Below are 22,372 nucleotides of genomic sequence, written 5' to 3'. Positions count from 1 at the left end.
TTTTGGCGTATAGAATTTCAGTGCCGGACTTCTTTGCAACTGCTTTTCTGGGGTGGACCATCAGTGTAGGAAAATTAAATGCAAAGTGTTTTTCTAGTTTGGTTTCAGGTATGGTTTTAAAATCGCCTTTTGGAATAAAAGGGGTCCTCGTTCCTTTCTTCCAAAGAAAGAGATCTGGTAAGGAGGGTCCAACTTTGAGCTTCATGGACATTGGCCCTTGGTCTGTGCATTCCAGCCCACTACATGCCAAGAAGATTCCTGCAAGCGTGTCTGTTTCTGTAGTGTAGTGGTTTTCACGTTCGCTTTACACGCGAAAGGTCCCTGGTTCGAGACCGGGCAGAAAGAGCAGTTTTCTGTTTTTCACACAGTTTGCATTTACTCTCTCAATTTATAGGAAAGCTGAGATAATGGAAGCTGTCTATCCCTCACCAGCGTGACGTACTGTGCTCCAGGGGTATCAGTGACAGCTCAAAAAGAGAAGTGACGATAGTTTGCGCTATTCGTTTGCACGTCCTTGTGTACTGAAGGTTGGGCCTACTTCATGAAAGCAAGGCATGAGAGCAGAAATGGTTTTATTGGCCTCACCGAGAGCATACACCTAGAACAAACAAAATGTCTGAAGGATAGAGGCATTTTCATTTCTTGTTCGATGACGGCCATGGAAAAGACAGCAACCATATTGCAGAAGAGAGCAGCATGTGCAGTTGCTTGCTTTGGGTGAAGCATTCACTAACTCGCTGCCAATAACCCCCGGAGCCGGTGCGAAAGGCGACTCTTGTGTGCCTCGGCTCGTTGGTCTAGGGGTATGATTCTCGCTTAGGGTGCGAGAGGTCCCGGGTTCAAATCCCGGACGAGCCCTTTTTCAGAGGTAAACATACGAATCCTACTCAAAACTCACAATGCCTGACTATTTCTCATTACACTCGCCGCATTGTTGCACAAAATATTTTGAACCTCATAAGAAACATGGATCACCATGCTTTTTCTGCCTTCATGCTTAGTCTGTGTGTGTCCCAGGTGATGCTTTCCCAAGCTGTACTTGCTGGCATTTAGGCATCAGATATTTGTCTGTCGATGCCTGCATAAGTCAATTTTTAATACGTCTAATTGCAAGTATGTTGGCTGATATCTCTGCAGTTTTCACACTTGCTCCTCGCTTTCTGAGTGGCTGCTGATACAGCAGAATAGAAGTAGAGAGAACCCTTGAGAGGAACCTTGCTCTAACAGTAAAACACAGCAAGTGAGTTTCTGTAGTGTAGTGGTCATCACGTTCGCCTAACACGCGAAAGGTCCCCGGTTCGAGACTGGGCAGAAACACTGTGCATGAGCTGCTTTTATGTGCACCCTCTAAAACCTTATTATCTCAATGCAAGCTTAAGAAGAGGCGGTCCTTGAACCCAGCGATCCATGGGAAACTTCCTTTACTTTTGCAAGACGAAACAAAGTAATCCGCATCCATCAGTGGTCGCTCTTGTGCCTAGCTTTTTTTTTGTCATGCCATGTTGTATTGTGGGGTCTTTACACTTGTGACATTGCTGTGAACGTTGTAAGTGCAAACATTGGCAGGTGCAGTCAGAAGAGTCAGATCTGTGCACACCCAGGGCTGTCAGGATGGCCGAGTGGTCTAAGGCGCCAGACTCAAGAGAGCTTGATCTTCAGTGCAACTGAGACTTCTGGTCGCCTCATGGAGGCGTGGGTTCTTTTACACCCTTAAATCGTCCTGTTTTTTGCAGTGCATTCCCACACACCACAATCTTTGCACGGACCTGTAACATATGACGAGAAATCCAGCAACGATCAGGCTGGGCCCTCAATCACAATTCCATGTATTCCTGGAAGGGACACCTCAGGCACACCTTCAGTTAAATTTGCACTCCATCACACAAACTGCCGTGCTGGTTTCTCATTAAGCAGTTGATCCCATCTTTGTTGTGAGGCTTTCCTGCCACCTTTTGGGCGGAGAAGGCACTGTCCCTGCAAAAACACAGGCAGACATGTTCAACAGGGCTTCCTGGTTATGTGGGAGGAGCAGATTGTCATTGGTCCCCCCTTGCGAATTTTAATTTACATAAGGAAGACAGAGAGGTATCTGGGAGTAGGCAGTACACACGGACATTGAACTCTATCTTGTGATTTGCAGCCAATTCTAGATTGAGGCAGGAGGAAAGGAGGTGACTTGCCCAAAAATGGCCATCCTGGGAATTTAGCCACCCTGGGGCTCCCAGGTTAGTGTTTCAGTCCTGCGAGCCACTCATATAAATCTCGCCTGATCGAGCCTGATCGAGCGCTGAGTGAGCGTGTTTGAATCCAAGAATCAAATGCCTCTGTCTTAGGAGCAAGAATTGGCAGGCCCTCCCTTGCATCTGGGGTGGAAGTCTATGGGGCAAGTGTCCAGGACTTGCAGAGGAGTACAAGTGCCAGAAAGTGCCACAGTTCTCATCAGCGCCTTTTTTCTGCTCTCTGGCAGCTAGGATATCGACTGATCCCTTCCTTGCAAGAGTGAAAAAAACAACACCTTGAGAGAAAACATGACTTTTTGTGGTTCACATAGAGAGAGAGCAGCCAAATAGCCCTGCTTTGTTTCTGAAAGACGCATCAGAAATTGCTTAAAATGCCAACTGGGGAATCAGGCTCGTTGGTCTAGGGGTATGATTCTCGCTTCGGGTGCGAGAGGTCCCGGATTCAAATCCCGGACGAGCCCATGCTGTGGAATTATTTTTAGGCTTCTTATTATATAGGGCCATTTCTTCTTTTCAATGCTATAAGACGCCGTGTATGGTGAGAAAGTTCCTTTCCCTCTACGCTATTTCCCACTTTTGGCGTATAGAATTTCAGTGCCGGACTTCTTTGCAACTGCTTTTCTGGGGTGGACCATCAGTGTAGGAAAATTAAATGCAAAGTGTTTTTCTAGTGTGGTTTCAGGTATGGTTTTAAAATCGCCTTTTGGAATAAAAGGGGTCCTCGTTGCTTTCTTCCAAAGAAAGAGATCGGGTAAGGAGGGTCCAACTTTGAGCTTCATGGACATTGGCCCTTGGTCTGTGCATTCCAGCCCACTACATGCCAAGAAGATTCCTGCAAGCGTGTCTGTTTCTGTAGTGTAGTGGTTATCACGTTCGCTTTACACGCGAAAGGTCCCTGGTTCGAGACCGGGCAGAAAGAGCAATTTTCTGTTTTTCACACAGTTTGCATTTACTCTCTCAATTTATAGGAAAGCTGAGATAATGGAAGCTGTCTATCCCTCACCAGCGTGACGTACTGTGCTCCAGGGGTATCAGTGACAGCTCAAAAAGAGAAGTGACGATAGTTTGCGCTATTCGTTTGCACGTCCTTGTGTACTGAAGGTTGGGCCTACTTCATGAAAGCAAGGCATGAGAGCAGAAATGGTTTTATTGACCTCACCGAGAGCATACACCTAGAACAAACAAAATGTCTGAAGGATAGAGGCATTTTCATTTCTTGTTCGATGACGGCCATGGAAAAGACAGCAACCATATTGCAGAAGAGAGCAGCATGTGCAGTTGCTTGCTTTGGGTGAAGCATTCACTAACTCGCTGCCAATAACCCCCAGAGCCGGTGCGAAAGGCGAATCTTGTGTGCCTCGGCTCGTTGGTCTAGGGGTATGATTCTCGATTAGGGTGTGAGAGGTCCCGGGTTCAAATCCTGGACGAGCCCTTTTTCAGAGGTAAACATACGAATCCTACTCAAAACTCACAATGCCTGACTATTTCTCATTACACTCGCCGCATTGTTGCACAAAATATTTTGAACCTCATAAGAAACATGGATCACCGTGCTTTTTCTGCCTTCATGCTTAGTCTGTGTGTGTCCCAGGTGATGCTTTCCCAAGCTGTACTTGCTGGCATTTAGGCATCAGATATTTGTCTGTCGATGCCTGCATAAGTCAATTTTTAATACGTCTAATTGCAAGTATGTTGGCTGATATCTCTGCAGTTTTCACACTTGTTCCTCGCTTTCTGAGTGGCTGCTGATACAGCAGAATAGAAGTAGAGAGAACCCTTGAGAGGAACCTTGCTCTAACAGTAAAACACAGCAAGTGAGTTTCTGTAGTGTAGTGGTCATCACGTTCGCCTAACACGCGAAAGGTCCCTGGTTCGAGACCGGGCAGAAACACTGTGCATGAGCTGCTTTTATGTGCACCCTCTAAAACCTTATTATCTCAATGCAAGCTTAAGAAGAGGCGGTCCTTGAACCCAGCGAGCCATGGGAAACTTCCTTTACTTTTGCAAGACGAAACAAAGTAATCCGCATCCATCAGTGGTCGCTCTTGTGCCTAGCTTTTTTTTTGTCATGCCATGTTGTATTGTGGGGTCTTTACACTTGTGACATTGCTGTGAACGTTGTAAGTGCAAACATTGGCAGGTGCAGTCAGAAGAGTCAGATCTGTGCACACCCAGGGCTGTCAGGATGGCCGAGTGGTCTAAGGCGCCAGACTCAAGAGAGCTTGATCTTCAGTGCAACTGAGACTTCTGGTCTCCTCATGGAGGCGTGGGTTCAAATCCCACTTCTGACAGGTTTCTTTTACACCCTTAAATCGTCCTGTTTTTTGCAGTGCATTCCCACACACCACAATCTTTGCACGGACCTGTAACATATGACGAGAAATCCACCAACGATCAGGCTGGGCCCTCAATCACAATTCCATGTATTCCTGGAAGGGACACCTCAGGCACACCTTCAGTTAAATTTGCACTCCATCACACAAACTGCCGTGCTGGTTTCTCATTAAGCAGTTGATCCCATCTTTGTTGTGAGGCTCTCCTGCCACCTTTTGGGCGGAGAAGGCACTGTCCCTGCAACAACACAGGCAGACATGTTCAACAGGGCTTCCTGGTTATGTGGGAGGAGCAGATTGTCATTGGTACCCCTTGCGAATTTTAATTTACATAAGGAAGACAGAGAGGTATCTGGGAGTAGGCAGTACACACGGACATTGAACTCTATCTTGTGATTTGCAGCCAATTCTAGATTGAGGCAGGAGGAAAGGAGGTGACTTGCCCAAAAATGGCCATCCTGGGAATTTAGCCACCCTGGGGCTCCCAGGTTAGTGTTTCAGTCCTGCGAGCCACTCATATAAATCTCGCCTGATCGAGCCTGATCGAGCGCTGAGTGAGCGTGTTTGAATCCAAGAATCAAATGCCTCTGTCTTAGGAGCAAGAATTGGCAGGCCCTCCCTTGCATCTGGGGTGGAAGTCTATGGGGCAAGTGTCCAGGACTTGCAGAGGAGTACAAGTGCCAGAAAGTGCCACAGTTCTCATCAGCGCCGTTTTTCTGCTCTCTGGCAGCTAGGATATCGACTGATCCCTTCCTTGCAAGAGTGAAAAAAACAACACCTTGAGAGAAAACATGACTTTTTGTGGTTCACATAGAGAGAGAGCAGCCAAATAGCCCTGCTTTGTTTCTGAAAGACGCATCAGAAATTGCTTAAAATGCCAACTGGGAAATCAGGCTCGTTGGTCTAGGGGTATGATTCTCGCTTCGGGTGCGAGAGGTCCCGGATTCAAATCCCGGACGAGCCCATGCTGTGGAATTATTTTTAGGCTTCTTATTATATAGGGCCATTTCTTCTTTTCAATGCTATAAGACGCCGTGTATGGTGAGAAAGTTCCTTTCCCTCTACGCTATTTCCCACTTTTGGCGTATAGAATTTCAGTGCCGGACTTCTTTGCAACTGCTTTTCTGGGGTGGACCATCAGTGTAGGAAAATTAAATGCAAAGTGTTTTTCTAGTGTGGTTTCAGGTATGGTTTTAAAATCGCCTTTTGGAATAAAAGGGGTCCTCGTTCCTTTCTTCCAAAGAAAGAGATCGGGTAAGGAGGGTCCAACTTTGAGCTTCATGGACATTGGCCCTTGGTCTGTGCATTCCAGCCCACTACATGCCAAGAAGATTCCTGCAAGCGTGTCTGTTTCTGTAGTGTAGTGGTTATCACGTTCGCTTTACACGCGAAAGGTCCCTGGTTCGAGACCGGGCAGAAAGAGCAGTTTTCTGTTTTTCACACAGTTTGCATTTACTCTCTCAATTTATAGGAAAGCTGAGATAATGGAAGCTGTCTATCCCTCACCAGCGTGACGTACTGTGCTCCAGGGGTATCAGTGACAGCTCAAAAAGAGAAGTGACGATAGTTTGCGCTATTCGTTTGCACGTCCTTGTGTACTGAAGGTTGGGCCTACTTCATGAAAGCAAGGCATGAGAGCAGAAATGGTTTTATTGGCCTCACCGAGAGCATACACCTAGAACAAACAAAATGTCTGAAGGATAGAGGCATTTTCATTTCTTGTTCGATGACGGCCATGGAAAAGACAGCAACCATATTGCAGAAGAGAGCAGCATGTGCAGTTGCTTGCTTTGGGTGAAGCATTCACTAACTCGCTGCCAATAACCCCCGGAGCCGGTGCGAAAGGCGACTCTTGTGTGCCTCGGCTCGTTGGTCTAGGGGTATGATTCTCGCTTAGGGTGCGAGAGGTCCCGGGTTCAAATCCCGGACGAGCCCTTTTTCAGAGGTAAACATACGAATCCTACTCAAAACTCACAATGCCTGACTATTTCTCATTACACTCGCCGCATTGTTGCACAAAATATTTTGAACCTCATAAGAAACATGGATCACCATGCTTTTTCTGCCTTCATGCTTAGTCTGTGTGTGTCCCAGGTGATGCTTTCCCAAGCTGTACTTGCTGGCATTTAGGCATCAGATATTTGTCTGTCGATGCCTGCATAAGTCAATTTTTAATACGTCTAATTGCAAGTATGTTGGCTGATATCTCTGCAGTTTTCACACTTGCTCCTCGCTTTCTGAGTGGCTGCTGATACAGCAGAATAGAAGTAGAGAGAACCCTTGAGAGGAACCTTGCTCTAACAGTAAAACACAGCAAGTGAGTTTCTGTAGTGTAGTGGTCATCACGTTCGCCTAACACGCGAAAGGTCCCCGGTTCGAGACTGGGCAGAAACACTGTGCATGAGCTGCTTTTATGTGCACCCTCTAAAACCTTATTATCTCAATGCAAGCTTAAGAAGAGGCGGTCCTTGAACCCAGCGATCCATGGGAAACTTCCTTTACTTTTGCAAGACGAAACAAAGTAATCCGCATCCATCAGTGGTCGCTCTTGTGCCTAGCTTTTTTTTTGTCATGCCATGTTGTATTGTGGGGTCTTTACACTTGTGACATTGCTGTGAACGTTGTAAGTGCAAACATTGGCAGGTGCAGTCAGAAGAGTCAGATCTGTGCACACCCAGGGCTGTCAGGATGGCCGAGTGGTCTAAGGCGCCAGACTCAAGAGAGCTTGATCTTCAGTGCAACTGAGACTTCTGGTCGCCTCATGGAGGCGTGGGTTCTTTTACACCCTTAAATCGTCCTGTTTTTTGCAGTGCATTCCCACACACCACAATCTTTGCACGGACCTGTAACATATGACGAGAAATCCAGCAACGATCAGGCTGGGCCCTCAATCACAATTCCATGTATTCCTGGAAGGGACACCTCAGGCACACCTTCAGTTAAATTTGCACTCCATCACACAAACTGCCGTGCTGGTTTCTCATTAAGCAGTTGATCCCATCTTTGTTGTGAGGCTTTCCTGCCACCTTTTGGGCGGAGAAGGCACTGTCCCTGCAAAAACACAGGCAGACATGTTCAACAGGGCTTCCTGGTTATGTGGGAGGAGCAGATTGTCATTGGTCCCCCCTTGCGAATTTTAATTTACATAAGGAAGACAGAGAGGTATCTGGGAGTAGGCAGTACACACGGACATTGAACTCTATCTTGTGATTTGCAGCCAATTCTAGATTGAGGCAGGAGGAAAGGAGGTGACTTGCCCAAAAATGGCCATCCTGGGAATTTAGCCACCCTGGGGCTCCCAGGTTAGTGTTTCAGTCCTGCGAGCCACTCATATAAATCTCGCCTGATCGAGCCTGATCGAGCGCTGAGTGAGCGTGTTTGAATCCAAGAATCAAATGCCTCTGTCTTAGGAGCAAGAATTGGCAGGCCCTCCCTTGCATCTGGGGTGGAAGTCTATGGGGCAAGTGTCCAGGACTTGCAGAGGAGTACAAGTGCCAGAAAGTGCCACAGTTCTCATCAGCGCCTTTTTTCTGCTCTCTGGCAGCTAGGATATCGACTGATCCCTTCCTTGCAAGAGTGAAAAAAACAACACCTTGAGAGAAAACATGACTTTTTGTGGTTCACATAGAGAGAGAGCAGCCAAATAGCCCTGCTTTGTTTCTGAAAGACGCATCAGAAATTGCTTAAAATGCCAACTGGGGAATCAGGCTCGTTGGTCTAGGGGTATGATTCTCGCTTCGGGTGCGAGAGGTCCCGGATTCAAATCCCGGACGAGCCCATGCTGTGGAATTATTTTTAGGCTTCTTATTATATAGGGCCATTTCTTCTTTTCAATGCTATAAGACGCCGTGTATGGTGAGAAAGTTCCTTTCCCTCTACGCTATTTCCCACTTTTGGCGTATAGAATTTCAGTGCCGGACTTCTTTGCAACTGCTTTTCTGGGGTGGACCATCAGTGTAGGAAAATTAAATGCAAAGTGTTTTTCTAGTGTGGTTTCAGGTATGGTTTTAAAATCGCCTTTTGGAATAAAAGGGGTCCTCGTTGCTTTCTTCCAAAGAAAGAGATCGGGTAAGGAGGGTCCAACTTTGAGCTTCATGGACATTGGCCCTTGGTCTGTGCATTCCAGCCCACTACATGCCAAGAAGATTCCTGCAAGCGTGTCTGTTTCTGTAGTGTAGTGGTTATCACGTTCGCTTTACACGCGAAAGGTCCCTGGTTCGAGACCGGGCAGAAAGAGCAATTTTCTGTTTTTCACACAGTTTGCATTTACTCTCTCAATTTATAGGAAAGCTGAGATAATGGAAGCTGTCTATCCCTCACCAGCGTGACGTACTGTGCTCCAGGGGTATCAGTGACAGCTCAAAAAGAGAAGTGACGATAGTTTGCGCTATTCGTTTGCACGTCCTTGTGTACTGAAGGTTGGGCCTACTTCATGAAAGCAAGGCATGAGAGCAGAAATGGTTTTATTGACCTCACCGAGAGCATACACCTAGAACAAACAAAATGTCTGAAGGATAGAGGCATTTTCATTTCTTGTTCGATGACGGCCATGGAAAAGACAGCAACCATATTGCAGAAGAGAGCAGCATGTGCAGTTGCTTGCTTTGGGTGAAGCATTCACTAACTCGCTGCCAATAACCCCCAGAGCCGGTGCGAAAGGCGAATCTTGTGTGCCTCGGCTCGTTGGTCTAGGGGTATGATTCTCGATTAGGGTGTGAGAGGTCCCGGGTTCAAATCCTGGACGAGCCCTTTTTCAGAGGTAAACATACGAATCCTACTCAAAACTCACAATGCCTGACTATTTCTCATTACACTCGCCGCATTGTTGCACAAAATATTTTGAACCTCATAAGAAACATGGATCACCGTGCTTTTTCTGCCTTCATGCTTAGTCTGTGTGTGTCCCAGGTGATGCTTTCCCAAGCTGTACTTGCTGGCATTTAGGCATCAGATATTTGTCTGTCGATGCCTGCATAAGTCAATTTTTAATACGTCTAATTGCAAGTATGTTGGCTGATATCTCTGCAGTTTTCACACTTGTTCCTCGCTTTCTGAGTGGCTGCTGATACAGCAGAATAGAAGTAGAGAGAACCCTTGAGAGGAACCTTGCTCTAACAGTAAAACACAGCAAGTGAGTTTCTGTAGTGTAGTGGTCATCACGTTCGCCTAACACGCGAAAGGTCCCTGGTTCGAGACCGGGCAGAAACACTGTGCATGAGCTGCTTTTATGTGCACCCTCTAAAACCTTATTATCTCAATGCAAGCTTAAGAAGAGGCGGTCCTTGAACCCAGCGAGCCATGGGAAACTTCCTTTACTTTTGCAAGACGAAACAAAGTAATCCGCATCCATCAGTGGTCGCTCTTGTGCCTAGCTTTTTTTTTGTCATGCCATGTTGTATTGTGGGGTCTTTACACTTGTGACATTGCTGTGAACGTTGTAAGTGCAAACATTGGCAGGTGCAGTCAGAAGAGTCAGATCTGTGCACACCCAGGGCTGTCAGGATGGCCGAGTGGTCTAAGGCGCCAGACTCAAGAGAGCTTGATCTTCAGTGCAACTGAGACTTCTGGTCTCCTCATGGAGGCGTGGGTTCAAATCCCACTTCTGACAGGTTTCTTTTACACCCTTAAATCGTCCTGTTTTTTGCAGTGCATTCCCACACACCACAATCTTTGCACGGACCTGTAACATATGACGAGAAATCCACCAACGATCAGGCTGGGCCCTCAATCACAATTCCATGTATTCCTGGAAGGGACACCTCAGGCACACCTTCAGTTAAATTTGCACTCCATCACACAAACTGCCGTGCTGGTTTCTCATTAAGCAGTTGATCCCATCTTTGTTGTGAGGCTCTCCTGCCACCTTTTGGGCGGAGAAGGCACTGTCCCTGCAACAACACAGGCAGACATGTTCAACAGGGCTTCCTGGTTATGTGGGAGGAGCAGATTGTCATTGGTCCCCCCTTGCGAATTTTAATTTACATAAGGAAGACAGAGAGGTATCTGGGAGTAGGCAGTACACACGGACATTGAACTCTATCTTGTGATTTGCAGCCAATTCTAGATTGAGGCAGGAGGAAAGGAGGTGACTTGCCCAAAAATGGCCATCCTGGGAATTTAGCCACCCTGGGGCTCCCAGGTTAGTGTTTCAGTCCTGCGAGCCACTCATATAAATCTCGCCTGATCGAGCCTGATCGAGCGCTGAGTGAGCGTGTTTGAATCCAAGAATCAAATGCCTCTGTCTTAGGAGCAAGAATTGGCAGGCCCTCCCTTGCATCTGGGGTGGAAGTCTATGGGGCAAGTGTCCAGGACTTGCAGAGGAGTACAAGTGCCAGAAAGTGCCACAGTTCTCATCAGCGCCGTTTTTCTGCTCTCTGGCAGCTAGGATATCGACTGATCCCTTCCTTGCAAGAGTGAAAAAAACAACACCTTGAGAGAAAACATGACTTTTTGTGGTTCACATAGAGAGAGAGCAGCCAAATAGCCCTGCTTTGTTTCTGAAAGACGCATCAGAAATTGCTTAAAATGCCAACTGGGAAATCAGGCTCGTTGGTCTAGGGGTATGATTCTCGCTTCGGGTGCGAGAGGTCCCGGATTCAAATCCCGGACGAGCCCATGCTGTGGAATTATTTTTAGGCTTCTTATTATATAGGGCCATTTCTTCTTTTCAATGCTATAAGACGCCGTGTATGGTGAGAAAGTTCCTTTCCCTCTACGCTATTTCCCACTTTTGGCGTATAGAATTTCAGTGCCGGACTTCTTTGCAACTGCTTTTCTGGGGTGGACCATCAGTGTAGGAAAATTAAATGCAAAGTGTTTTTCTAGTGTGGTTTCAGGTATGGTTTTAAAATCGCCTTTTGGAATAAAAGGGGTCCTCGTTCCTTTCTTCCAAAGAAAGAGATCGGGTAAGGAGGGTCCAACTTTGAGCTTCATGGACATTGGCCCTTGGTCTGTGCATTCCAGCCCACTACATGCCAAGAAGATTCCTGCAAGCGTGTCTGTTTCTGTAGTGTAGTGGTTATCACGTTCGCTTTACACGCGAAAGGTCCCTGGTTCGAGACCGGGCAGAAAGAGCAGTTTTCTGTTTTTCACACAGTTTGCATTTACTCTCTCAATTTATAGGAAAGCTGAGATAATGGAAGCTGTCTATCCCTCACCAGCGTGACGTACTGTGCTCCAGGGGTATCAGTGACAGCTCAAAAAGAGAAGTGACGATAGTTTGCGCTATTCGTTTGCACGTCCTTGTGTACTGAAGGTTGGGCCTACTTCATGAAAGCAAGGCATGAGAGCAGAAATGGTTTTATTGGCCTCACCGAGAGCATACACCTAGAACAAACAAAATGTCTGAAGGATAGAGGCATTTTCATTTCTTGTTCGATGACGGCCATGGAAAAGACAGCAACCATATTGCAGAAGAGAGCAGCATGTGCAGTTGCTTGCTTTGGGTGAAGCATTCTCTAACTCGCTGCCAATAACCCCCGGAGCCGGTGCGAAAGGCGACTCTTGTGTGCCTCGGCTCGTTGGTCTAGGGGTATGATTCTCGATTAGGGTGCGAGAGGTCCCGGGTTCAAATCCCGGACGAGCCCTTTTTCAGAGGTAAACATACGAATCCTACTCAAAACTCACAATGCCTGACTATTTCTCATTACACTCGCCGCATTGTTGCACAAAATATTTTGAACCTCATAAGAAACATGGATCACCGTGCTTTTTCTGCCTTCATGCTTAGTTTGTGTGTGTCCCAGGTGATGCTTTCCCAAGCTGTACTTGCTGGCATTTAGGCATCAGATATTTGTCTGTCGATGCCTGCATAAGTCAATTTTTAATACGTCTAATTGCAAGTATGTTGGCTGATATCTCTGCAGTTTTCACACTTGTTCCTCGCTTTCTGAGTGGCTGCTGATACAGCAGAATAGAAGTAGAGAGAACCCTTGAGAGGAACCTTGCTCTAACAGTAAAACACAGCAAGTGAGTTTCTGTAGTGTAGTGGTCATCACGTTCGCCTAACACGCGAAAGGTCCCCGGTTCGAGACCGGGCAGAAACACTGTGCATGAGCTGCTTTTATGTGCACCCTCTAAAACCTTATTATCTCAATGCAAGCTTAAGAAGAGGCGGTCCTTGAACCCAGCGATCCATGGGACACTTCCTTTACTTTTGCAAGACGAAACAAAGTAATCCGCATCCATCAGTGGTCGCTCTTGTGCCTAGCTTTTTTTTTGTCATGCCATGTTGTATTGTGGGGTCTTTACACTTGTGACATTGCTGTGAACGTTGTAAGTGCAAACATTGGCAGGTGCAGTCAGAAGAGTCAGATCTGTGCACACCCAGGGCTGTCAGGATGGCCGAGTGGTCTAAGGCGCCAGACTCAAGAGAGCTTGATCTTCAGTGCAACTGAGACTTCTGGTCGCCTCATGGAGGCGTGGGTTCAAATCCCACTTCTGACAGGTTTCTTTTACACCCTTAAATCGTCCTGTTTTTTGCAGTGCATTCCCACACACCACAATCTTTGCACGGACCTGTAACATATGACGAGAAATCCAGCAACGATCAGGCTGGGCCCTCAATCACAATTCCATGTATTCCTGGAAGGGACACCTCAGGCACACCTTCAGTTAAATTTGCACTCCATCACACAAACTGCCGTGCTGGTTTCTCATTAAGCAGTTGATCCCATCTTTGTTGTGAGGCTCTCCTGCCACCTTTTGGGCGGAGAAGGCACTGTCCCTGCAACAACACAGGCAGACATGTTCAACAGGGCTTCCTGGTTATGTGGGAGGAGCAGATTGTCATTGGTCCCCCCTTGCGAATTTTAATTTACATAAGGAAGACAGAGAGGTATCTGGGAGTAGGCAGTACACACGGACATTGAACTCTATCTTGTGATTTGCAGCCAATTCTAGATTGAGGCAGGAGGAAAGGAGGTGACTTGCCCAAAAATGGCCATCCTGAGAATTCAGCCACCCTGGGGCTCCCAGGTTAGTGTTTCAGTCCTGCGAGCCACTCATATAAATCTCGCCCGATCGAGCCTGATCGAGCGCTGAGTGAGCGTGTTTGAATCCAAGAATCAAATGCCTCTGTCTTAGGAGCAAGAATTGGCAGGCCCTCCCTTGCATCTGGGGTGGAAGTCTATGGGGCAAGTGTCCAGGACTTGCAGAGGAGTACAAGTGCCAGAAAGTGCCACAGTTCTCATCAGCGCCTTTTTTCTGCTCTCTGGCAGCTAGGATATCGACTGATCCCTTCCTTGCAAGAGTGAAAAAAACAACACCTTGAGAGAAAACATGACTTTTTGTGGTTCACATAGAGAGAGAGCAGCCAAATAGCCCTGCTTTGTTTCTGAAAGACGCATCAGAAATTGCTTAAAATGCCGACTGGGGAATCAGGCTCGTTGGTCTAGGGGTATGATTCTCGCTTCGGGTGCGAGAGGTCCCGGATTCAAATCCCGGACGAGCCCATGCTGTGGAATTATTTTTAGGCTGCTTATTATATAGGGCCATTTCTTCTTTTCAATGCTATAAGACGCCGTGTATGGTGAGAAAGTTCCTTTACCTCTACGCTATTTCCCACTTTTGGCGTATAGAATTTCAGTGCCGGACTTCTTTGCAACTGCTTTTCTGGGGTGGACCATCAGTGTAGGAAAATTAAATGCTAAGTGTTTTTCTAGTGTGGTTTCAGGTATGGTTTTAAAATCGCCTTTTGGAATAAAAGGGGTCCTCGTTCCTTTCTTCCAAAGAAAGAGATCGGGTAAGGAGGGTCCAACTTTGAGCTTCATGGACATTGGCCCTTGGTCTGTGCATTCCAGCCCACTACATGCCAAGAAGATTCCTGCAAGCGTGTCTGTTTCTGTAGTGTAGTGGTTATCACGTTCGCTTTACACGCGAAAGGTCCCTGGTTCGAGACCGGGCAGAAACAGCAGCTTTCTGTTTTTCACACAGTTTGCATTTACTCTCTCAATTTATAGGAAAGCTGAGATAATGGAAGCTGTCTATCCCTCACCAGCGTGACGTACTGTGCTCCAGGGGTATCAGTGACAGCTCAAAAAGAGAAGTGACGATAGTTTGCGCTATTCGTTTGCACGTCCTTGTGTACTGAAGGTTGGGCCTACTTCATGAAAGCAAGGCATGAGAGCAGAAATGGTTTTATTGACCTCACCGAGAGCATACACCTAGAACAAACAAAATGTCTGAAGGATAGAGGCATTTTCATTTCTTGTTCGATGACGGCCATGGAAAAGACAGCAACCATATTGCAGAAGAGAGCAGCATGTGCAGTTGCTTGCTTTGGGTGAAGCATTCACTAACTCGCTGCCAATAACCAAGGGAGCCGGTGCGAAAGGCGACTCTTGTGTGCCTCGGCTCGTTGGTCTAGGGGTATGATTCTCGCTTAGGGTGCGAGAGGTCCCGGGTTCAAATCCCGGACGAGCCCTTTTTCAGAGGTAAACATACGAATCCTACTCAAAACTCACAATGCCTGACTATTTCTCATTACACTCGCCGCATTGTTGCACAAAATATTTTGAACCTCATAAGAAACATGGATCACCGTGCTTTTTCTGCCTTCATGCTTAGTCTGTGTGTGTCCCAGGTGATGCTTTCCCAAGCTGTACTTGCTGGCATTTAGGCATCAGATATTTGTCTGTCGATGCCTGCATAAGTCAATTTTTAATACGCCTAATTGCAAGTATGTTGGCTGATATCTCTGCAGTTTTCACACTTGCTCCTCGCTTTCTGAGTGGCTGCTGATACAGCAGAATAGAAGTAGAGAGAACCCTTGAGAGGAACCTTGCTCTAACAGTAAAACACAGCAAGTGAGTTTCTGTAGTGCAGTGGTCATCACGTTCGCCTAACACGCGAAAGGTCCCCGGTTCGAGACCGGGCAGAAACACTGTGCATGAGCTGCTTTTATGTGCACCCTCTAAAACCCTATTATCTCAATGCAAGCTTAAGAAGAGGCGGTCCTTGAACCCAGCGAGCCATGGGAAACTTCCTTTACTTTTGCAAGACGAAACAAAGTAATCCGCATCCATCAGTGGTCGCTCTTGTGCCTAGCTTTTTTTTTGTCATGCCATGTTGTATTGTGGGGTCTTTACACTTGTGACATTGCTGTGAACGTTGTAAGTGCAAACATTGGCAGGTGCAGTCAGAAGAGTCAGATCTGTGCACACCCAGGGCTGTCAGGATGGCCGAGTGGTCTAAGGCGCCAGACTCAAGAGAGCTTGATCTTCAGTGCAACTGAGACTTCTGGTCTCCTCATGGAGGCGTGGGTTCAAATCCCACTTCGGACAGGTTTCTTTTACACCCTTAAATCGTCCTGTTTTTTGCAGTGCATTCCCCACACACCACAATCTTTGCACGGACCTGTAACATATGACGAGAAATCCACCAACGATCAGGCTGGGCCCTCAATCACAATTCCATGTATTCCTGGAAGGGACACCTCAGGCACACCTTCAGTTAAATTTGCACTCCATCACACAAACTGCCGTGCTGGTTTCTCATTAAGCAGTTGATCCCATCTTTGTTGTGAGGCTCTCCTGCCACCTTTTGGGCGGAGAAGGCACTGTCCCTGCAACAACACAGGCAGACATGTTCAACAGGGCTTCCTGGTTATGTGGGAGGAGCAGATTGTCATTGGTCCCCCCTTGCGAATTTTAATTTACATAAGGAAGACAGAGAGGTATCTGGGAGTAGGCAGTACACACGGACATTGAACTCTATCTTGTGATTTGCAGCCAATTCTAGATTGAGGCAGGAGGAAAGGAGGTGACTTGCCCAAAAATGGCCATCCTGGGAATTTAGCCACCCTGGCGCTCCCAGGTTAGTGTTTCAGTCCTGCGAGCCACTCATATAAATCTCGCCTGATCGAGCCTGATCGAGCGCTGAGTGAGCGTGTTTGAATCCAAGAATCAAATGCCTCTGTCTTAGGAGCAAGAATTGGCAGGCCCTCCCTTGCATCTGGGGTGGAAGTCTATGGGGCAAGTGTCCAGGACTTGCAGAGGAGTACAAGTGCCAGAAAGTGCCACAGTTCTCATCAGCGCCGTTTTTCTGCTCTCTGGCAGCTAGGATATCGACTGATCCCTTCCTTGCAAGAGTGAAAAAAACAACACCTTGAGAGAAAACATGACTTTTTGTGGTTCACATAGAGAGAGAGCAGCCAAATAGCCCTGCTTTGTTTCTGAAAGACGCATCAGAAATTGCTTAAAATGCCAACTGGGAAATCAGGCTCGTTGGTCTAGGGGTATGATTCTCGCTTCGGGTGCGAGAGGTCCCGGATTCAAATCCCGGACGAGCCCATGCTGTGGAATTATTTTTAGGCTTCTTATTATATAGGGCCATTTCTTCTTTTCAATGCTATAAGACGCCGTGTATGGTGAGAAAGTTCCTTTCCCTCTACGCTATTTCCCACTTTTGGCGTATAGAATTTCAGTGCCGGACTTCTTTGCAACTGCTTTTCTGGGGTGGACCATCAGTGTAGGAAAATTAAATGCAAAGTGTTTTTCTAGTTTGGTTTCAGGTATGGTTTTAAAATCGCCTTTTGGAATAAAAGGGGTCCTCGTTCCTTTCTTCCAAAGAAAGAGATCGGGTAAGGAGGGTCCAACTTTGAGCTTCATGGACATTGGCCCTTGGTCTGTGCATTCCAGCCCACTACATGCCAAGAAGATTCCTGCAAGCGTGTCTGTTTCTGTAGTGTAGTGGTTATCACGTTCGCTTTACACGCGAAAGGTCCCTGGTTCGAGACCGGGCAGAAAGAGCAGTTTTCTGTTTTTCACACAGTTTGCATTTACTCTCTCAATTTATAGGAAAGCTGAGATAATGGAAGCTGTCTATCCCTCACCAGCGTGACGTACTGTGCTCCAGGGGTATCAGTGACAGCTCAAAAAGAGAAGTGACGATAGTTTGCGCTATTCGTTTGCACGTCCTTGTGTACTGAAGGTTGGGCCTACTTCATGAAAGCAAGGCATGAGAGCAGAAATGGTTTTATTGGCCTCACCGAGAGCATACACCTAGAACAAACAAAATGTCTGAAGGATAGAGGCATTTTCATTTCTTGTTCGATGACGGCCATGGAAAAGACAGCAACCATATTGCAGAAGAGAGCAGCATGTGCAGTTGCTTGCTTTGGGTGAAGCATTCACTAACTCGCTGCCAATAACCCCCGGAGCCGGTGCGAAAGGCGACTCTTGTGTGCCTCGGCTCGTTGGTCTAGGGGTATGATTCTCGCTTAGGGTGCGAGAGGTCCCGGGTTCAAATCCCGGACGAGCCCTTTTTCAGAGGTAAACATACGAATCCTACTCAAAACTCACAATGCCTGACTATTTCTCATTACACTCGCCGCATTGTTGCACAAAATATTTTGAACCTCATAAGAAACATGGATCACCATGCTTTTTCTGCCTTCATGCTTAGTCTGTGTGTGTCCCAGGTGATGCTTTCCCAAGCTGTACTTGCTGGCATTTAGGCATCAGATATTTGTCTGTCGATGCCTGCATAAGTCAATTTTTAATACGTCTAATTGCAAGTATGTTGGCTGATATCTCTGCAGTTTTCACACTTGCTCCTCGCTTTCTGAGTGGCTGCTGATACAGCAGAATAGAAGTAGAGAGAACCCTTGAGAGGAACCTTGCTCTAACAGTAAAACACAGCAAGTGAGTTTCTGTAGTGTAGTGGTCATCACGTTCGCCTAACACGCGAAAGGTCCCCGGTTCGAGACTGGGCAGAAACACTGTGCATGAGCTGCTTTTATGTGCACCCTCTAAAACCTTATTATCTCAATGCAAGCTTAAGAAGAGGCGGTCCTTGAACCCAGCGATCCATGGGAAACTTCCTTTACTTTTGCAAGACGAAACAAAGTAATCCGCATCCATCAGTGGTCGCTCTTGTGCCTAGCTTTTTTTTTGTCATGCCATGTTGTATTGTGGGGTCTTTACACTTGTGACATTGCTGTGAACGTTGTAAGTGCAAACATTGGCAGGTGCAGTCAGAAGAGTCAGATCTGTGCACACCCAGGGCTGTCAGGATGGCCGAGTGGTCTAAGGCGCCAGACTCAAGAGAGCTTGATCTTCAGTGCAACTGAGACTTCTGGTCGCCTCATGGAGGCGTGGGTTCTTTTACACCCTTAAATCGTCCTGTTTTTTGCAGTGCATTCCCACACACCACAATCTTTGCACGGACCTGTAACATATGACGAGAAATCCAGCAACGATCAGGCTGGGCCCTCAATCACAATTCCATGTATTCCTGGAAGGGACACCTCAGGCACACCTTCAGTTAAATTTGCACTCCATCACACAAACTGCCGTGCTGGTTTCTCATTAAGCAGTTGATCCCATCTTTGTTGTGAGGCTTTCCTGCCACCTTTTGGGCGGAGAAGGCACTGTCCCTGCAAAAACACAGGCAGACATGTTCAACAGGGCTTCCTGGTTATGTGGGAGGAGCAGATTGTCATTGGTCCCCCCTTGCGAATTTTAATTTACATAAGGAAGACAGAGAGGTATCTGGGAGTAGGCAGTACACACGGACATTGAACTCTATCTTGTGATTTGCAGCCAATTCTAGATTGAGGCAGGAGGAAAGGAGGTGACTTGCCCAAAAATGGCCATCCTGGGAATTTAGCCACCCTGGGGCTCCCAGGTTAGTGTTTCAGTCCTGCGAGCCACTCATATAAATCTCGCCTGATCGAGCCTGATCGAGCGCTGAGTGAGCGTGTTTGAATCCAAGAATCAAATGCCTCTGTCTTAGGAGCAAGAATTGGCAGGCCCTCCCTTGCATCTGGGGTGGAAGTCTATGGGGCAAGTGTCCAGGACTTGCAGAGGAGTACAAGTGCCAGAAAGTGCCACAGTTCTCATCAGCGCCTTTTTTCTGCTCTCTGGCAGCTAGGATATCGACTGATCCCTTCCTTGCAAGAGTGAAAAAAACAACACCTTGAGAGAAAACATGACTTTTTGTGGTTCACATAGAGAGAGAGCAGCCAAATAGCCCTGCTTTGTTTCTGAAAGACGCATCAGAAATTGCTTAAAATGCCAACTGGGGAATCAGGCTCGTTGGTCTAGGGGTATGATTCTCGCTTCGGGTGCGAGAGGTCCCGGATTCAAATCCCGGACGAGCCCATGCTGTGGAATTATTTTTAGGCTTCTTATTATATAGGGCCATTTCTTCTTTTCAATGCTATAAGACGCCGTGTATGGTGAGAAAGTTCCTTTCCCTCTACGCTATTTCCCACTTTTGGCGTATAGAATTTCAGTGCCGGACTTCTTTGCAACTGCTTTTCTGGGGTGGACCATCAGTGTAGGAAAATTAAATGCAAAGTGTTTTTCTAGTGTGGTTTCAGGTATGGTTTTAAAATCGCCTTTTGGAATAAAAGGGGTCCTCGTTGCTTTCTTCCAAAGAAAGAGATCGGGTAAGGAGGGTCCAACTTTGAGCTTCATGGACATTGGCCCTTGGTCTGTGCATTCCAGCCCACTACATGCCAAGAAGATTCCTGCAAGCGTGTCTGTTTCTGTAGTGTAGTGGTTATCACGTTCGCTTTACACGCGAAAGGTCCCTGGTTCGAGACCGGGCAGAAAGAGCAATTTTCTGTTTTTCACACAGTTTGCATTTACTCTCTCAATTTATAGGAAAGCTGAGATAATGGAAGCTGTCTATCCCTCACCAGCGTGACGTACTGTGCTCCAGGGGTATCAGTGACAGCTCAAAAAGAGAAGTGACGATAGTTTGCGCTATTCGTTTGCACGTCCTTGTGTACTGAAGGTTGGGCCTACTTCATGAAAGCAAGGCATGAGAGCAGAAATGGTTTTATTGACCTCACCGAGAGCATACACCTAGAACAAACAAAATGTCTGAAGGATAGAGGCATTTTCATTTCTTGTTCGATGACGGCCATGGAAAAGACAGCAACCATATTGCAGAAGAGAGCAGCATGTGCAGTTGCTTGCTTTGGGTGAAGCATTCACTAACTCGCTGCCAATAACCCCCAGAGCCGGTGCGAAAGGCGAATCTTGTGTGCCTCGGCTCGTTGGTCTAGGGGTATGATTCTCGATTAGGGTGTGAGAGGTCCCGGGTTCAAATCCTGGACGAGCCCTTTTTCAGAGGTAAACATACGAATCCTACTCAAAACTCACAATGCCTGACTATTTCTCATTACACTCGCCGCATTGTTGCACAAAATATTTTGAACCTCATAAGAAACATGGATCACCGTGCTTTTTCTGCCTTCATGCTTAGTCTGTGTGTGTCCCAGGTGATGCTTTCCCAAGCTGTACTTGCTGGCATTTAGGCATCAGATATTTGTCTGTCGATGCCTGCATAAGTCAATTTTTAATACGTCTAATTGCAAGTATGTTGGCTGATATCTCTGCAGTTTTCACACTTGTTCCTCGCTTTCTGAGTGGCTGCTGATACAGCAGAATAGAAGTAGAGAGAACCCTTGAGAGGAACCTTGCTCTAACAGTAAAACACAGCAAGTGAGTTTCTGTAGTGTAGTGGTCATCACGTTCGCCTAACACGCGAAAGGTCCCTGGTTCGAGACCGGGCAGAAACACTGTGCATGAGCTGCTTTTATGTGCACCCTCTAAAACCTTATTATCTCAATGCAAGCTTAAGAAGAGGCGGTCCTTGAACCCAGCGAGCCATGGGAAACTTCCTTTACTTTTGCAAGACGAAACAAAGTAATCCGCATCCATCAGTGGTCGCTCTTGTGCCTAGCTTTTTTTTTGTCATGCCATGTTGTATTGTGGGGTCTTTACACTTGTGACATTGCTGTGAACGTTGTAAGTGCAAACATTGGCAGGTGCAGTCAGAAGAGTCAGATCTGTGCACACCCAGGGCTGTCAGGATGGCCGAGTGGTCTAAGGCGCCAGACTCAAGAGAGCTTGATCTTCAGTGCAACTGAGACTTCTGGTCTCCTCATGGAGGCGTGGGTTCAAATCCCACTTCTGACAGGTTTCTTTTACACCCTTAAATCGTCCTGTTTTTTGCAGTGCATTCCCACACACCACAATCTTTGCACGGACCTGTAACATATGACGAGAAATCCACCAACGATCAGGCTGGGCCCTCAATCACAATTCCATGTATTCCTGGAAGGGACACCTCAGGCACACCTTCAGTTAAATTTGCACTCCATCACACAAACTGCCGTGCTGGTTTCTCATTAAGCAGTTGATCCCATCTTTGTTGTGAGGCTCTCCTGCCACCTTTTGGGCGGAGAAGGCACTGTCCCTGCAACAACACAGGCAGACATGTTCAACAGGGCTTCCTGGTTATGTGGGAGGAGCAGATTGTCATTGGTCCCCCCTTGCGAATTTTAATTTACATAAGGAAGACAGAGAGGTATCTGGGAGTAGGCAGTACACACGGACATTGAACTCTATCTTGTGATTTGCAGCCAATTCTAGATTGAGGCAGGAGGAAAGGAGGTGACTTGCCCAAAAATGGCCATCCTGGGAATTTAGCCACCCTGGGGCTCCCAGGTTAGTGTTTCAGTCCTGCGAGCCACTCATATAAATCTCGCCTGATCGAGCCTGATCGAGCGCTGAGTGAGCGTGTTTGAATCCAAGAATCAAATGCCTCTGTCTTAGGAGCAAGAATTGGCAGGCCCTCCCTTGCATCTGGGGTGGAAGTCTATGGGGCAAGTGTCCAGGACTTGCAGAGGAGTACAAGTGCCAGAAAGTGCCACAGTTCTCATCAGCGCCGTTTTTCTGCTCTCTGGCAGCTAGGATATCGACTGATCCCTTCCTTGCAAGAGTGAAAAAAACAACACCTTGAGAGAAAACATGACTTTTTGTGGTTCACATAGAGAGAGAG

General features: G+C 47.0%; 13 non-coding genes across 13 annotated transcripts; all 13 read left to right on the top strand.

Annotated features, from left to right (window-relative positions):
- Positions 1–786: 786 nt before the first annotated feature.
- TRNAP-AGG (transfer RNA proline (anticodon AGG)) lies at positions 787–858 on the top strand. The gene has a single exon. It is a non-coding gene; the product is annotated as a tRNA-Pro (tRNA).
- Positions 859–4,058: 3,200 nt separating this feature from the next.
- TRNAV-AAC (transfer RNA valine (anticodon AAC)) lies at positions 4,059–4,131 on the top strand. The gene has a single exon. It is a non-coding gene; the product is annotated as a tRNA-Val (tRNA).
- A 288-nt stretch (positions 4,132–4,419) lies between these two features.
- TRNAL-CAA (transfer RNA leucine (anticodon CAA)) lies at positions 4,420–4,531 on the top strand. The gene is made up of 2 exons: positions 4,420–4,457; positions 4,486–4,531. It is a non-coding gene; the product is annotated as a tRNA-Leu (tRNA).
- Positions 4,532–6,436: 1,905 nt separating this feature from the next.
- TRNAP-AGG (transfer RNA proline (anticodon AGG)) lies at positions 6,437–6,508 on the top strand. Its single transcript has one exon. It is a non-coding gene; the product is annotated as a tRNA-Pro (tRNA).
- Positions 6,509–9,708: 3,200 nt separating this feature from the next.
- On the top strand, positions 9,709–9,781 carry TRNAV-AAC (transfer RNA valine (anticodon AAC)). The gene has a single exon. It is a non-coding gene; the product is annotated as a tRNA-Val (tRNA).
- A 288-nt stretch (positions 9,782–10,069) lies between these two features.
- On the top strand, positions 10,070–10,181 carry TRNAL-CAA (transfer RNA leucine (anticodon CAA)). Its single transcript has 2 exons — positions 10,070–10,107; positions 10,136–10,181. It is a non-coding gene; the product is annotated as a tRNA-Leu (tRNA).
- Positions 10,182–12,545: 2,364 nt separating this feature from the next.
- Positions 12,546–12,618, top strand: TRNAV-AAC (transfer RNA valine (anticodon AAC)). The gene has a single exon. It is a non-coding gene; the product is annotated as a tRNA-Val (tRNA).
- Positions 12,619–14,410: 1,792 nt separating this feature from the next.
- Positions 14,411–14,483, top strand: TRNAV-UAC (transfer RNA valine (anticodon UAC)). The gene has a single exon. It is a non-coding gene; the product is annotated as a tRNA-Val (tRNA).
- A 441-nt stretch (positions 14,484–14,924) lies between these two features.
- TRNAP-AGG (transfer RNA proline (anticodon AGG)) lies at positions 14,925–14,996 on the top strand. The gene has a single exon. It is a non-coding gene; the product is annotated as a tRNA-Pro (tRNA).
- Positions 14,997–15,382: 386 nt separating this feature from the next.
- TRNAV-AAC (transfer RNA valine (anticodon AAC)) lies at positions 15,383–15,455 on the top strand. The gene has a single exon. It is a non-coding gene; the product is annotated as a tRNA-Val (tRNA).
- A 2,307-nt stretch (positions 15,456–17,762) lies between these two features.
- Positions 17,763–17,834, top strand: TRNAP-AGG (transfer RNA proline (anticodon AGG)). The gene has a single exon. It is a non-coding gene; the product is annotated as a tRNA-Pro (tRNA).
- Positions 17,835–21,034: 3,200 nt separating this feature from the next.
- On the top strand, positions 21,035–21,107 carry TRNAV-AAC (transfer RNA valine (anticodon AAC)). Its single transcript has one exon. It is a non-coding gene; the product is annotated as a tRNA-Val (tRNA).
- A 288-nt stretch (positions 21,108–21,395) lies between these two features.
- On the top strand, positions 21,396–21,507 carry TRNAL-CAA (transfer RNA leucine (anticodon CAA)). Its single transcript has 2 exons — positions 21,396–21,433; positions 21,462–21,507. It is a non-coding gene; the product is annotated as a tRNA-Leu (tRNA).
- The last annotated feature ends 865 nt before the right edge of the window (positions 21,508–22,372 follow it).

The sequence above is a fragment of the Triturus cristatus genome, chromosome 10 (genome assembly GCF_964204655.1).
Source record: "Triturus cristatus chromosome 10, aTriCri1.1, whole genome shotgun sequence".
Classification (NCBI taxonomy): Eukaryota; Metazoa; Chordata; class Amphibia; order Caudata; family Salamandridae; genus Triturus; species Triturus cristatus.
The sequence above is the reverse complement of the archived record's forward strand: the minus strand, read 5'-3'. Positions and strand labels throughout refer to the sequence as shown.